This window comes from Mustela putorius, unplaced genomic scaffold, assembly GCF_011764305.1.
Source record: "Mustela putorius furo isolate JIRA1106 unplaced genomic scaffold, ASM1176430v1.1 tig00003871_pilon_pilon_pilon, whole genome shotgun sequence".
Taxonomy (NCBI): Eukaryota; Metazoa; Chordata; class Mammalia; order Carnivora; family Mustelidae; genus Mustela; species Mustela putorius.
In genome coordinates, this window is record NW_025422023.1 from 3,960,522 (window position 1) to 3,976,518 (window position 15,997).

Genomic DNA, 15,997 nt, shown 5'->3' on the forward strand with positions numbered 1-15,997 from the left:
ACTTCTTAGTAATTTAAAATTTTAATTATCTCCATCAATTACTTACTGCAGTATTCTTCTAGGGATGTGTTCTGAGTGTTTCCCTGCTCCTGGCCTTGGGCTTTTCCTGGGCCAAATGAGTTTGCTTCCTGGTGGAGTTCTGGAAAGGGACTAGCATCAGCCGTTCCATGTGTATCTGCTGGCTTCAGTGCTTTTAATAATCTGTAAGCTGTGAGAATGCTCCATGCCCTTAAATCAGACTCAATGGCCTGTGTGTTTTATATGTGGTCCAATGGCATTGGTCCACTACCTGTTCCCTCAGTGATAAAAGAGTGTCGTGAGTGAGATGGAGGAAATCTGAGGTTCTAGCAAATTTGTTGTAATTATTTTCCAATGTTATCTGAAGATTTTTGGAGTGGCTTCTGTTTCTCCCTCAGCTTTGGCAAACATAAATTCAAAAATGACAAAATTGATAACAAATGTAGAGCTATTAAAAAAATCATGAGAAGTTAGTAAAATCACAAAGACAATTGCATTTTACTTATTATTGATTATTTGGTGGTTGTTGATAGGCTGGCAAAGTCTGGAAAAGCAAGAAGTTTGGCAAATTTCATATATTTTATATATTTATTCCAAAAATTTATGCTCTTGCCTTTATCTTAATAAAATTTAAAAAGTAAAATAATCAAGTTTAAATTAGTTTATGTAAGCTATTACTACTGATTTACATTATTAGTAGTTCATACTAAATAACTGCATGCAACTCAAATTAAAATTTCATTTCTATCAGAAAATATGATTTAATCTTGATTTGAGATTATCAGTATATTTCCTTTATTTTGTTAATATATTTTATCTCTTCTGAATTAATTCTAATGGTAGTAATAAAATTTAGTCAGCATTCCCTAATGTGTCTGAGAGTCACTGTGAGATCAAATAAGATACATGTTTCATTAAGTTCTTCCACCTTTAGGCAGATCTGGAAAATATATAATCTTGAATTGTTCCAAACAGGATTATTACTATTGGCACAATTAAGACTGTGTTTCCCTGTGACAATTTCAACTATAAACCATGTTTGGCATAGAGACAGTATCTATTCTGGTTTATTGTTCCTTTCTTTTGAATGGTTGTGCAATTATCGTTAAAATCAAAGCCTAAAACTAAAAGATGTTTCCTCAGTTTATTTCATCCAAAACATATCCTCTTTCATCAGTTAGAAAACCAGTGGGAATATCTTTAATTTTTACTTCTATATTTTTATCTGGCACTATACTATCTATTGGTAAATACAAATAGTTTAACATTTTTTTTTCTTTACCAATTGAACTGTGTACTACTACTTTTCTATTTTAGGTATAATACATTCTCTCATCTTCATGCCCTTTTTATTAATAATAACATTCTGAATTATTTCTTCTAGATAATAATCATCTGTTTTAATATTTTCAGTTTTCTTCATATTTGGTCATTCTTCTACTGTATTTCTCAATCATTTCTATTAAAGCTAGTTGTTTTCCAGTGTTTTCTAAAAATACTGTACTGCTATCACCACAAAAGGATTATTGCGCTTAGCTAAATTTTGTAGAAACGTTATTAATCTTTTAAGAACAACATTGCTATGTTCTATATCAGCCATTACTGGTTTGTGTTGAATGCTATTGATTTCTTACTGGTTATTCACCCTTTTTCCCCCTGGGTTCTGGTAACTGCTTGTATTCGTCTATTTCTGTGCAAGTGAGATTTCCTGTTATAATCTTATGTCGATTTAAATGTTTCTAATCATAGATGAATCCCAAAGATGATCTTCCAAATGACTGTGAAAAAGTTTATAGTACAAACAAAATATTTTGACTTGGAATTTATTCTAAACTTCTTATTCTAGGAAAACCTATTTCTCTGGAAAGAGAGAGAAATGGGGGCTATTGTTAATTAGGTGCAGAGTTTCAGTTTGGGGTGATTAAAAAGTTTTGGAGATGGATAGTGATAATGGTTGCACAATAATGTAAGCATTTTTAATGCCAATGAGCTATCCATTTCAAAATACACTAAAATGGTAAACTTTATGTTATATGTATTTTACCCCAATGTTTAAAATCTAATTTCTTCAGTTTCTTTTTTCACTTGAAATAATTTTTCTGTAAAGTTAAATCTAAGTACTCTGCCAGTGCAGAGCCATTCATCTGTTGTGCCCTTCAACAGAGGAATGGATAAAGATGTGGTCCATATACACAATGGAATATTACTCAGCCATCAGATAGGATGAATACCCAACTTTTGTATAAACATGGTGGGACTGAAGTAGATGTGAAATAAGTCAAGTGGGGAAAGTCAATTATCATATGATTTCACTTATTTGTAGAGCGTAAGGAATAGCATGGAGGACATTAGGAGAATGAAGGGAAAAATGAAGGGGGGGAGTTGGAAGGGAAGGGAAGACAAACCATGAGAGACTATGGATTCTAGGAAACAAACTTAGAGGGGTGGAGGGATGGGGTAGCCCAGTGATGGGTATTAAGGAGGGCACATATTGCATGGAGCACTGGGTGTTATACACAAACAATGAATCATGGAACACTACAACAAAAATAATGATGTACTGCGGGATGACTAATGTAACATAATAAAAAATTTTTAAAAAGTGCTCTGCTAACATAAGAAAAAGGAAAATTGTGATAATAAATTCAAAAAGGACTATGTTTTGTTAGAAATATTATCATGTTCTCAGAATGAATGTGATTACTCTTTTCCAGAATTATCATCCAATCACCATAGCAAATGATTAAAAAAAAAAAAAAACAGCTTTGGTTTTTTTCTTGCCTAATTACCATCTTCATTATAATTTTTTTTCATATTCTAACTGGCAATCCAGAGCTGCATTTGTAGGTTCTGAATCATAAATTTGGTATGAGTAATTCTCTTTTTCTTTCTCATTGTTTTAACCATTAATTACATCATCCAATAAATAATATATCTGATTTCATTTTACCTATTCAAATTGAAAGTTAGTGATTAGTAATAAGTTTTTATAATTTAATAATGCTTATTTTTATTATTTTGATTAGTAACTAAGCCATCTTTAAATATTTAGTAATATTCAATTTGTGGATTTCATACATCATATTTGACAGTAGTATATTCATTTTTATTGTTAGCATTTAAAAAAAATTTAAGCTACCTAACTCTAAAAATTTCCTGTTTTTCTCTTTTTAACATCTTTATTTGCTGAGCTCTATCTACATATCCTCTATTTCTATCATGATCCTGATGTGTAATCAAATCACAATGATCTACGGGTTTAAAAAATAACGCATAATTGCATTTAAAGAGTTCAAAGTCAAATATATTTTGCAAAAATGTATATTAAACATAAAATGTCAATAAAGTGAATTTATACCCCATATATTTGTTGGTTATTTAGTTGCTTTCTCAATAGTACTTGATTGTAGCAATTGGGAGACAGTACCCTGAAACGATGAAGTTCTATCCTAGAGGGTTCAGTTTATGCTTGAACCAGTGATTTATTATGCTATTTACTCCTCTATCGAGAATAATGAATCTTGGAATCAAAGGTATATATGAAAATGGCTCTTCTCATTATTAAATCTTACAACCCACTCAGAATTTCTTTACTTTTATTCCCTGCAACTTGGAGCTCTTAGTTTCCAAAAGAGGGATGCCTCCACCAGGGGCCATAAGGAGAGGTCTATTGAATTGACTATTATGTATCTATTCTGGACTTTTCATGGCTTTGAAACAAAGGAAAAGAAAACTTGGATGGCTGTCACTCTAATGGATGTGGATGTGGTAATGATCAAGAAGAAATTGATATTCTTTTTTAAAGAGGGCATGGTGGACTATGTCAGGAACCCCGTGAATTCCCTGAAATATCTTTTATTATTTCCATATCAAATAGTAAAATCAATGAAAAATTACGTGAAGGGAAACAAAGAGGTAGAAATACTGAGTATTCAGATTTTGGCTTGGAACAAAGGTAATATACAATGGATAGTGAAAGAAAGATAACTGTAGCCTAATTACTGAAATGAGGGATTTAAACTCTAGGCATATTATCCCTCAATTTTTATGTGTGGTTGTCACTTTATTGTTTTATATAAAGTTGGTTGGTGTTTAATTTTGCAGCCTAGTCTTTAAGATAGAGAATATTCAGGTAGAAATGTGACTGGTTTTCAAGGAGGTATTCATAGTTCCCAGAAATGGATATTATAATTGTCACAGAGCACACCATAGTACATACATAGAGAAACAATGACTGTTCGCATATATGTCTCACCATTTAGAGGAAAGTGAGATTTTGTTTAAGAAAGAGATGTATTTTGCAGGCCAAAAGAGGATTGTTATTGTTGCATGGGAGTTCAAATCTATGCAGAAGATAGATATGGAGTAGCCAGAGGGCAAATACTATGTAGGTTACTAAGTTTTTGGTTCTCTGTTTCAAAAACACCCTGGTCTACACTACAGTGTTATACTGGGAGTAGGACTTGGCAAACCCAATTACTTCTTTCCAGCTGGTTCCCTGTTAGTGTCTTCCAACTGGGGGAACTAGAGGAAGACTGGAAAGCAAGAAAAGCAGAAGGGTTAGATTCCCTTATGGTTTTACTTCCTCCTCCTGTCACCATCTCTCTGGCAATGGGTTTGCATCTTGGCAGTGGCCATTGATTTCAATTTCCTCTTTGTTGTTGTTATTGTTGTTTATTTCACATTCCAGAATCAATCTGTAGACCCAAACTAAAATAAATTTTCTTACACCAGTGACAAAATGGAGCTAGTCAACGCAGACACATAAAGGAAATTTAATCCAAACTTACAGTAATGTATAGATTTTCTAAAAAGTCGGAAGAGGACACAAGCCAATCCCCAAATGCGAAGTCTGTTCAAGCCATCTTTGAACACCTTTATTTTCCTGACTTAGTTACCCTGATACAAAAAGATGCCTAGGCCGCCCATTACCTTAAAAAAAAAAAAAAAAAAAAAAAAAAAAAAAAAAAAGCCCAGTACCTTCCATATTTATCCCATAAAAAAATCTGTGAGCAAGTTGGAACTCATTGCTTCCATAATCCTGAGTTACCAAGCTTACACTGAAAATCTTGCAATAAACTCATCATTGCAGTATGTGGTGTTTGCCTGGGACCCAAAGACATTACAGGTCACCTTTAGTGTAAAGAGATACTTCAGTGTTTACTAGATATTATTTTTAAGACTTCATAATCTTTTTAAAAATCTTTTCTTGGACTTGATTTGATTTTTCCCTTTTATTTGCCAAACATCAATTCTTTTTTCCAAACTCTTTTTCTTTTTGAATTTAACTCTCTCTTTTCCAGAGGGTTTTATTTTTTTCACATTCCCATGACATTACTACCGCTAGGTGTCTTTTGAGGTCCCCTTCATTCCAGTCTTCCAGTCCGCTTTTGCCAATCCATTTTTTTCAAGGGAGCATATGACTTATTTGCAATTTTCACAATTCCAAAGCTCACTTTGCAATACACTTGGTATATATTTACTGGAATCTATCTCTTCCTCCAGGGTCTCTATTTCAATTGGTCAGTTTGCTCCATGAGTCACAAACTTGAAAACCTCAAGTATAATTATATTTGTTTTGATATCGACCTTAAATTAAGTAGAGTAGATAATTTTAAGGATTCACCAGGAGCCCTCAAGGTCCTTTTGCCTGTGCCAAAGAATTAAAAGACTACTCCTAAAGTTATGAAAACTGGAATTCATAGCTGTCATCACATCATAGTTGCTTGCGTCTGCCATAGTTGCTTGCATCTGAATCTGTCCTCCTCAGTTCAAGCTTTCTGTGCCATGTGGTCTCTGAAGATAACGCGAATCAGTACAGAAGGTTTTTATTCTCTTTATTCCACATTATGGAGGCCTTTTGCAACAAAAAACACACAGGATTCCCTGATAGTTAAATATCTTAAATATATTTAAATACTTAAATATGCTTAAATATATATATGTGTGTGTGTGTGTGTGTGTGTGTGTGTGTGTATATATATATATATATATATATATATATATATATTGGCCAAAATATAATTCTGGAGTTTTTCTGCATAACTGAGTTTCTTCTCCATTCCTCAGGCAAAACATCCTGGCAGAGAGTATGGCCTGATTAGTAAAATCTTGTTGTGTTACAGTGCTTTCTGTTTTAGGCATTCCCACATGTTTGTTGTGAAGTAAGACTTCATGCCAGAGCTCTCCGGCTCCTACATTTTTGCAGTCCCAGAATTATTTTCCATAAAAATGTTTATCTTATGTTAAAATATTTAAAATAACATAATATAATTTCTATTTTCGAACTTTAATATATTATCCCCTTTCTTATTGTGTACTAACTCCAAGATTAATACCTATTCATCATGAATCCTCTGATATGTCTACATTTCATATTCTGGGCTAATCAAATAGAATTAAGATGCATTAATTAATAAGAAGATCATACTAGGTTAAATATATTAGAAAACAATAATACAAAGCTCAGCACACACATTAGACAAAGCAAACACCCATACTTTCCAGCCATTTTACCAAAGTCATTGTTTTTTGGTGTGATGCAGAGCTTAATGAAATAAAATCCAAAGGAAAATTTAGCATCTTTATTTATGTAATAGGCCACTGGAATAGAATGTAATGATATTTCCAACAGTTTTTATTAAAAACAAACAAACAAACAAACAAACAATATTTGATAGGGTGTCTGGGTGACTCAGTCAGTTAAGTGTCCAAATCTTGATTTCCAACCTTGAGTCACGATCTCAGAGTTGTGAGATGGATCCCTGAGCTGGGCCCCGCACTCAGTGTGGAGTCTGTTTGGGATTCTCTCCCTGTCCCTCTCCATTTGCCTCTCTTCCCAGACCATTTGTGTGTGTGTGCAGTCTCTCTAAGAAAAATAATATGAATAAATGAATGAATGAATGAATGAATGAATGAATATCTTTAAAAACACACACAATATTTGAGCTTTTGTTTCCCTTGAATTTTTGTGTAGTCATATATTTTCTTCCTTGTTTGAGTAAGTCAAATGGTTAAATGAGCCTGACTATTTTGAAGCCAGCTTAAAATCTTCACAGAATAATTGTGAAGTATTTTTTTTTAATATTTTGTTGATAAAACACCGCTCACATGTGTAGCAGACTGTCGTGTGTCGCTCTATTTTCAAGGTGGATGCAGCAGTCAAATTCCTTGTGCAGGAACTTAAGGGGCATGGAACACACATCACTTGAAAATGGAATTTTCCCTTTCATCAATATCTCTCATTACAGTTGTAAATCACTGATTTACAGGGTCCTGGATCAAGCCCTGCATGGGGCTTTCTGCTCAGTGGGGAGCCTGCTTCCTCCTCTCTCTCTGCCTGCCTCTCTGCCCACTTGTGTTCTGTCTGTCAAATAAATAAATAAAATCTTAAAAAAAAAAAAGTCTCAAATATTCAAGTAAAATTTGCCTGAGTTTGGACTTGATACTCAGGCATATGACAAGGATAATAGTGCCTCCACCTTGGAAGTAACAGGTAATACATTCTTTCATTGATAGTAAACCCTAAGGAGAAGTTGCCTATTATATCCAAATAACCTATACATCAAAAAGAATGCTTTCATGGCTCAAAATCAAACACATTATTTTTTTAAATGTGTTTTACAAATTCTGTGGCTTAAGCAGAGGTCTCCTCTGCTTAACCCCTCAAGGTCTCCTTGCTTCACACTTGCGATCTTCAGCCAATGGTTTCATCTCATCTTGGAAGCTGTCATCTGTCCTTTGTCCACTCCCATAGGCTTTAACTCATGACTCGTCTTTGAGGACAATAATTAATCTACAACTTAAAAATTAATCACTTTAAACCTCAAACTGAAGCATTAATTTATTCCAGACATTGGAGATGACATGACTGTGATGGACGTTTAGGAAGTTGATCTGTTAAAAAAGATACATAAAATTCAACATTAGGAACTGCACTTATTTGTATCAGGTATGACTATAGGCAGTGTTCTATTTAAGGCCTAAATTATTCACTTAAAAACAGGTAAACAGAATACAGTTAAAACTTTCAGATTCTAGTATAACAATTCCTCTATTATCATTATGTATTATCAACTATGTGCATATCATGTATTTTTTTTAAAGATTTTATTTATTTATTTAACAGACAGATATCACAAGTAGACAGAGAGGTAGGCAGAGATTGAGGAGGGGAAGCAGGCTCCCTGCTGAGCAGAAAGCCGGATGTGGGGCTCGATCCCAGGACCCTGGGATCATGACCTGAGCTGAAGGCAGAGGCTTTAACCCACTTAGCCACCCAGGCACCCCATATCATGTATTCTTTAAAGAAATCATGCAACTTCTCTGCCCCCTTTTAAGTTGTAGTAAAGACTTCAACATTGAATTTTAACAGATGATACATTAAAGTGATTAAAAATTTTGTTTTTAATGCAATGAAAACCAGGGTTTTAGAATAACATCTTTACTAATTACTTCTTTTATAATCTTGAGTAAATAAAAATTTCTCTATTTTTTTCATTTCCTCACTTTTAAATTCAGGAACCAGGACCATCATCACAGGGTTGGTTAAGGATTAAATACAATAATGAGAGCAGAGGTCCTGGTGCAGAGTAATGACTCAATGAGTGGTAGTTACTATCACTGTAATTATTTTTGCTATCTCTACAGAGTTTTTCTGGGTAGGAAAATGAAAGAAAAGCAAACAACACCAACATAATGTCAGCTGTATTTGAAAATGTATTGAACTAAAGTCAAAAGACATGAGTGCTAGTTTTGACGCCAGCAAGAATTTACAGGTTCATTTAATGACTCTAAAAAATCAATCAATCAAAGTGAGTTTTTATTTTGTTTCCTCGTTTGTAAAATGGACTGATGCTTGAGTCCTCAGTTCAGTTAGTTGTGAGGATAGTCAGGTAATGTGTGTGATGAAAATATCAACATCCATCATATTTCATCTCAAGTAGAAAAACTACTGGAAATGATATGAAACCAGTTATTTTTTAAGATTATAGTGTACAGACACAAAAGGACATAATATAACCACATATAAAGTTTTAAATAATCATAATAAAATTATGTGAGCACTCAACCCCCAAAATAGAACGTTACTCCTGCAGTTTCCTGTGTCCCCATCTCCACTCTGCAGGCTTATAGCTGGAGGACGAGGTAGCACAATTTTGATTTAATGCTTAGCATCATTTTGTGTATGTATTTATTGCCATAAATAATATATTTTTTAAATGTATAGAAATGATATCACCCTATGAGCAATCTTCAGTGACTTAAAAAATGACTTTATTATGATATAATTTCCATACTATGAAATTCATCTATTTAAATTATACAATTCAATGATTTTTAGTGGGGTTGGAATTGTGCAACCATGAACACAATCTAATTTTACAACATTTTAATTACTCCCCCAAGAAACCTGTACCCACAAGCAGGAACTCCTTGTACCTCCTCAGAGCCCCCAGCCCTATGCAGTCACTAGTCCACATTCTGTGTGACTTGCTTTTTACCCATCATTGTGGTTGTGAAATCTATACATTTTCATGCAAATAACATTACTTTATAGTTATTGCTGATTTTCTTTTTGTCTGCCTCATCTTTCAGCCACTGGGAGCAGCATATTTAAATCTCTTCTTATAATGGTTGATTTTTTAATTTTGGAAGCCGTGTTATTAAAGACATACACATTTAGAATTATAGTCCTACTGATTTGAAAGTTTTATTTTCATATAGTGATCAATATCTCCTGAAGCATTTTTTACCTTAAACTCTCTTTTATTTGATATTAATAGAGCTATATCAACTTCTTTCTGACTAGTGTTTGCATATATATATATATATATACATCTTTTTCTGTACTTTTACTTAATGACCTTGGTGTGTTTCTTATGAAGAACATATTGGCTGGTATTTATTAGATTTTGAAAAAGATATTTTTCTCTTTTAAAGAATATCATAATAGAGGTTTAATCAATATATTGGTATATAGATATGACTGTGTGTTGATTTACATATATTTATCTTTGGTTTTCTACTCAGGCCTATGTTAGCTTAAGTGGTCACTAGACAACATGATAAAAAGGCCTTATTCATTTGGGTGTTCTTTATTCTTTACTCTTGGAGGTTGATGTAGTAGCCTTTGCTGAGAAAACTTTTATATTTCAGCAAAGCAGGTATCTAATCACCAGAGACTTAATGGTATTAATTTAGTTAATTCACTTCCCAATTTAATCTCAAAATGGAAGTCCTGAATAGAAATGCTTCACAAACTTGAAGCAACACAATTTCTAGTGCTTTCCTGTAACTCCTGGAACAGTATAATCAAACAAATTTAAGCTGTCTTAGCAACATTTAGAGGCAAAATGTGTGAGCGCTAGAAGCCAAGTATATGTATTAATAATACAAACTCTTATGTTTGACTATAAATACTAATTTAAGTTTCTGTTTACAGACTTCTGAGTAAAATTCAGTTTGTGTAAACAAAAATGGAAGTTTCAGAAAGCAAGCTGGAATATACATTCTTCAATAGATTTAATTAAGAATCATTTTCCAAGGAATTTGAATCCAAATTTTTCACTGAAGAACAATTAGTACAGGTAAAAAAGTATTCTGGAGCAAGACAGATCTGGGTTAGAGCCTGGAGGGACCCTTTGTGGCTTTTTGAGCATTGCTGCCTTCTTTTTCAAGTCTGTAAAATGGGGACTGTAACGACACTTACTAGTTTTGTATTTTTATTTTTGAAAATTTATTCTTTAATTATTGCTTTGTTAATACATTTATTGAATATTAACTGTGCCACTAAATGCTTATCTTGAGTTACTGGATTCAATCTCATACAAATTTGTGTGTATGTAGCATTACTATTGCTGTGATCCAGATCAGGAAACAGCAGGACAGGAACCCTAATCTCTCTCATTTCTTCAGTGTTATGCAGTGTTATCTCATAATATGAGATTATATTCTGGCTCCCAGAAACTCTTCAAATAACTTTTCTTTACCTGCTAATGATAGACATTTCCTAAAATCCCAGCCCTTAATCCTTTCACTCTGTCTTGTGATCTCATCTACATCAATGTCTTCAGGTTCATCTTTATTGATTATTAAATTTCGATCTCTGGTCTTGAGGGCCCTCCTTGTAATTAGGTTTAATTTTATTTTCAAATACCTACTGAATAGAATCATCTTAATGTCTTCAGACTTCAAATTCATTATATCAGAACCTAAACTACTTATCTTTCGTTATAAATGACTCCTTCTTCTGGTTAGGATACTGTTATTTTCCAAACAACTTGAATTTGAAGCCTAAGAAATGTTTTTTACTTGTTCTTCTTTAAGGCTAATATTCATCCAGTTGCGAACCCTCCTTTATAGCTGCCCCATTGCATTTCCTACTTCTCCTCCACTTTTTAGTCCTATCTGTTTGGGCTCATAACATCATTACCTAGGGTATCCTTGGCAGCTCTTGACTGATTTCCCTTACCTGCTGGCTTCTATAGAAAACTTCCAGATGGATTTTCCTAAAGTCAATCTCTAATCATTCAGATAAAATTACAAAACAACAAAAGCAATCTACTAGAACTATCAAGTTCTGTTACTTGCTAACTTTAGATCAATATTTTAAGAGGCCTCTTCTTAATGGTCAAGCTCATTCATAATTCCATGCAGGCTACTCTTTCCCTTTCAGGCTAGTCTTCCATAAGTTTCTTTTTCTTTCTTTTTTTCCTTTTTTTTTTTTAAAGATTTTATTTATTTATTTGAGAGAGAGACAGTGAGAGAGAACATGAGCGAGGAGAAGGTCAGAGAGAGAAGCAGACTCCCCGTGGAGCTGGGAGCTTGATGCGGGACTCGATCCCGGGACTCGATCCCAGGATTCCGGGATCATGACCTGAGCCGAAGGCAGTCATCCAACCAACTGAGCCACCCAGGCGTCCCTTTTTTTTTTTCTTTTTTTTAAAAAGTAGACTACTCTGTTGGTAAGCTGAACTATTCTTATTTCTTAAACATACCTTGTTCTTTTAAAAATGTCACATGATTTTGAATTCTACTCCCTGTCTCGATGCCTTTCTCCATGACCTAGTCCGACTGAAGTACAGTATCTGACACCATTATCTCCTTTCTAACATGTCCTTTATGAAATATAATACAGTCTACTTAATTTGTTTTGTGTGGACATGTCTTATCTGGTATCAATGGTGTTAAGTGATGATGGAGAAAAGAACACTTAATGAGAACTCCCATGGAACAGGCATCGTATCTTCTTGAGAGTATGGGTGGTAGCATTAATTTCATTTACAGATAAAGAGGACCAGAATGTCTAATAGCCACTGGTATTCTGAATTCCACTTTGACAAAATTCTGGTAAATTCTGGTAAATCTCAAGGCAAAGTTTCCATATAACAAAAGCAAAATCTTAGGTCTTGACATGACACTTGTTTCTTATCTGTCTTTTTACCACAGAGACATTTGCAGTGGTGAGATTGACCTGTCACTGAAAATTTACCTATTAAACTTTGTTTTAATTTTTCTCAGTACTACTAAGGAGTCAACTTCTTGCCCTTACATATAACAGCTCTAAATTCAATGAGGAAGATATTTACAGTTCTGTAAATATCACTTTGGCATTTTACATTTTGTATGAGAGAGATTTTTACATTGCAGTTCATAGCACAGTTTGAGGTTTCTAAATGCCAGCTAGAGACATTGAAAGCACCAAGTTTTAAATTCAACATTGAGAAATGTGCAGAACTTTTGGGGGTTGCTATGAAGAGTGAAAATGGTATTTGATGAGAAAACACAGAACTCTGACTTATTTATGTATTGGTTCACAGGAGAAAGGATAGGATAACATCTGAATAAGATAAGGAGGGCTGGCTCTGCACTTCCTTTATATTCTATTTACATGATCACCTGAAGCATTAGACAATGGGTAGGAATCAAAATAGAAATTCCTGGGAAATATCAATTTCTATAAATCTTGGTAAATTGTGTAGAACAGAGGTATTCATTGCAGATGTGAACATGTTGAAAGTATATCATATCAGTCTATTTCATAATCTAGAAAAAACAACAAATTTGGAAAAAATAAGTTTTTGCAACAAACATTTAGATGTTTACCATGGCTTACGATTTTCCTCAAATTATATAATCAGTTTGTTGACATGGTAGTGACAAATACATTATACAAATGGCTTTTGTCTATCACATACAGATCATTTCTATGCTATTTTTGGAAGTTAAATGGCAATAGTTATGGCAGGCTTAAGCAGGCATGGGCTGCTGGTGCTGGCATGGAGATGCTGATAAAGTGTCATCGCAGTAGAAGGTTTATTTTTCCTATTACCATTGAGGAAAAGTTAAATGATTTACTTTTAACTGTAATGGTTTCCCCAGCTAATCTTCATTGTTTTCCCTAAACAATGTAATATATGGTCTAAAACCACAAAATAAAACTAGAAATTCTGTTTAGCTGGCTGTGACTGACATTTGCCTTTTCTCAGAAAGCAGCCTTGACTAGAGCTAACTGAAAGAAATTTTTGGTGAGCACTCTGACCTAGAATAAATATATGTCAGTAAGTTAATAATTTTGTATTTTATAATTGGCTCTAAGAAAAAACAGCCAGGATGATATTTGTGTTCTTGACACACATATGAAATTTTTTTCTTAAAGTTTGCCCTCGAGAAAACAGAAAGTCACTAATCATGTGGAATTTGAATGAGATGATTTATCACAGTATTCACATATGGGGCAAATTGGTTTTAAAACAAGAAAATCTCACAGAAAGTCAAAGACCTTTTTTGAGTCAATTAGGAGGTGTGTTGACAAGCTTTAGCAAGGAAATTTCTATCATTGGTCCTCTTCCCACTCTTGAGTTTGTTCCTGGGTTATTCCATTGTTAACCATGGCTTTGACTACATACTGATATTCTTAAAATTCCAATCAAGATTTTAAATCATGCTCTATCTTCAGCTCCAAACTGCCATATCTAATTACTTTACTATATTACTTATCTACTGTTTGTAACATATTACATCCAAACTTAACAGCATAGAACGGCAGATATATTTTACCTCATATTTTCTGTAGGTCAGGAATCTGGGCCCAGCATTGCTGGGTCTTGTGGTCCAGGGTCTCTCACAGGGTTGCGATCCAGGTGTAAGCCTTGGCGATGGTCTCATCTAAAGGAGGAGGATTTGTTTGCAAGAGTGCTGTCATGGTTATTTGTATGGTTCACTTCCTTGCAAGCTGTTGGTTTGAGGCCTCTCTCAGTTTCTTGCCCCATAAGCCTCTCCACTGGGCAGCTCACTATTTGGCAGCTGGCTTCCCTCAGAGTGGAGGAGTGAAAGGAGGGCGGGCAAGAAGCCAGGCATTTCTAATCTTAGAAATGTCAACTCGTCACTTTTGCCATATTCTCTTCATTAGAAGTGAGTCATTTGGTCCAGTTCCCCTCCAGTGAGGGGATTGCTGAAGGCCCTGAAAATACCAGGAAGTGAAGCCCTGGGCCGTTTCAGAGGTAGCTTACCATATGTACCAACTGAAAACTTTCCTCCAGTGTTTCCAAGGCACTTGAAACTCAGTCCATGCAGAACTAATTCCACGGACATTGCACCCAAACCTGCTTCCCCTTGTGTGATCTCTCTTGAATAAGGATAAGATACTGTCATTTATGCAGTTTCTGTGTGTGTGCGTGTGTGTGTGTGTTTTCAATGCACGTTTATGCAAGTTTTTAAAAAATTATTATTACTATTAATATTCTCTGAAGGACTAGTCTATGTAAGCTTATATACTAGTCGTTATTGAGAGATCCTAGAGCCAGAATGCATCGGGATGAGAACATTGTCTGGGTGTGTAATTCCAAGGGACTTCATGTTTGATAAATTTTTACCTGAAAGACAAAATATGTCTACTTGTTTTCCATCTGGACTGTCCTTTTTTTACAAATGTATGGCACGATGATATCGGGTCTCCTTGCTGATGTTTTTTTCACTCTCATGTCAGACACAAGTTGACTGTCCTCACATTTATTGCTCTGCTGTCCTTCCACTTGTTGAGGTTGTAGAGAACTTGTGTGTCCAGCACACTGCTGTGGAATTTCAGCAGGGAGAATGAGCCAAGAAGAGGGCATCCAATTTGCATTAGAGCCCTCTCTCAACTCCAGCTCTTATGTTTTCAAATTATAAGAATCAAAAATCTCTACTTGCTTCCTTGTGTTCTCCAGCAAAGGACAAATTTGGGACCCAAATGCACTATATATTATAGTTATTTCTCATTATTTTCTTTTTGTAGAGAGGGGATATGGGTGACATTTTCAAGTGCTGAGTCCTGATTTTTTACTTTATTGATAATTTCCTTTGGGAGCTAAAATGTGCTGGAGTTAAGGTAAATTAGAAATCTGGGTTCAACTGGATATTTCACAGAGTATTTTTAAAAAATCTCTTTCTTGCCTTGGCAACAAAATTTGATTCAATTATATAATCTATTCTATTATAGGCTTAATAACATCTTGAAAATTTTTCCTGCCAAAAATGACTTTCAGCAAGTTTCCCTTTTTTCAAATGTTTATTTGTCCTTCCCAAAGAACTCTGATAGATTAGTGAGAACTAATGTCCCCTTGATCTCAATAGATTGCATTTCTGACAATAACACTATGTCTGTAACTTCCTTGACATAGAGATAAAACTTGATTTAATTGCATGTGATCTGTCGCTTTTTCTGGAAGCTTTCTGAGAGTTGGGGCAAATCTTGGCAAGCCTCTGTTTCTTTGAAAACTGTTACTTATACGATCAAAGTTATGAATATCAATCCTGTTTTTTTTCTTTTTTTTTGAAAGCCAATCTTGTTTTAAACAACATTTACTTATGGTTTTTCCAAAATTTTAGGTGGAGATGCAGTTTTTATGCTTTACTTATATCTAGTTTGTCAACTGTTAAAGAACCAGTGTCTCTATCCATTTTCCTTAACTTCTTGTCTGTTAAAAGATTATTTGAG

The 15,997-nt window shown here is 34.2% G+C and overlaps 1 long non-coding RNA gene across 1 annotated transcript; it reads right to left on the reverse strand.

Annotated features, from left to right (window-relative positions):
• Positions 1 to 7,843: 7,843 nt before the first annotated feature.
• On the reverse strand, positions 7,844 to 14,328 carry LOC123388081. Its single transcript, XR_006602624.1, has 2 exons — positions 14,080 to 14,328; positions 7,844 to 7,914 (listed from the first exon to the last, which is right to left on the reverse strand). It is a non-coding gene; the product is annotated as an uncharacterized LOC123388081 (long non-coding RNA).
• Positions 14,329 to 15,997: the final 1,669 nt, after the last annotated feature.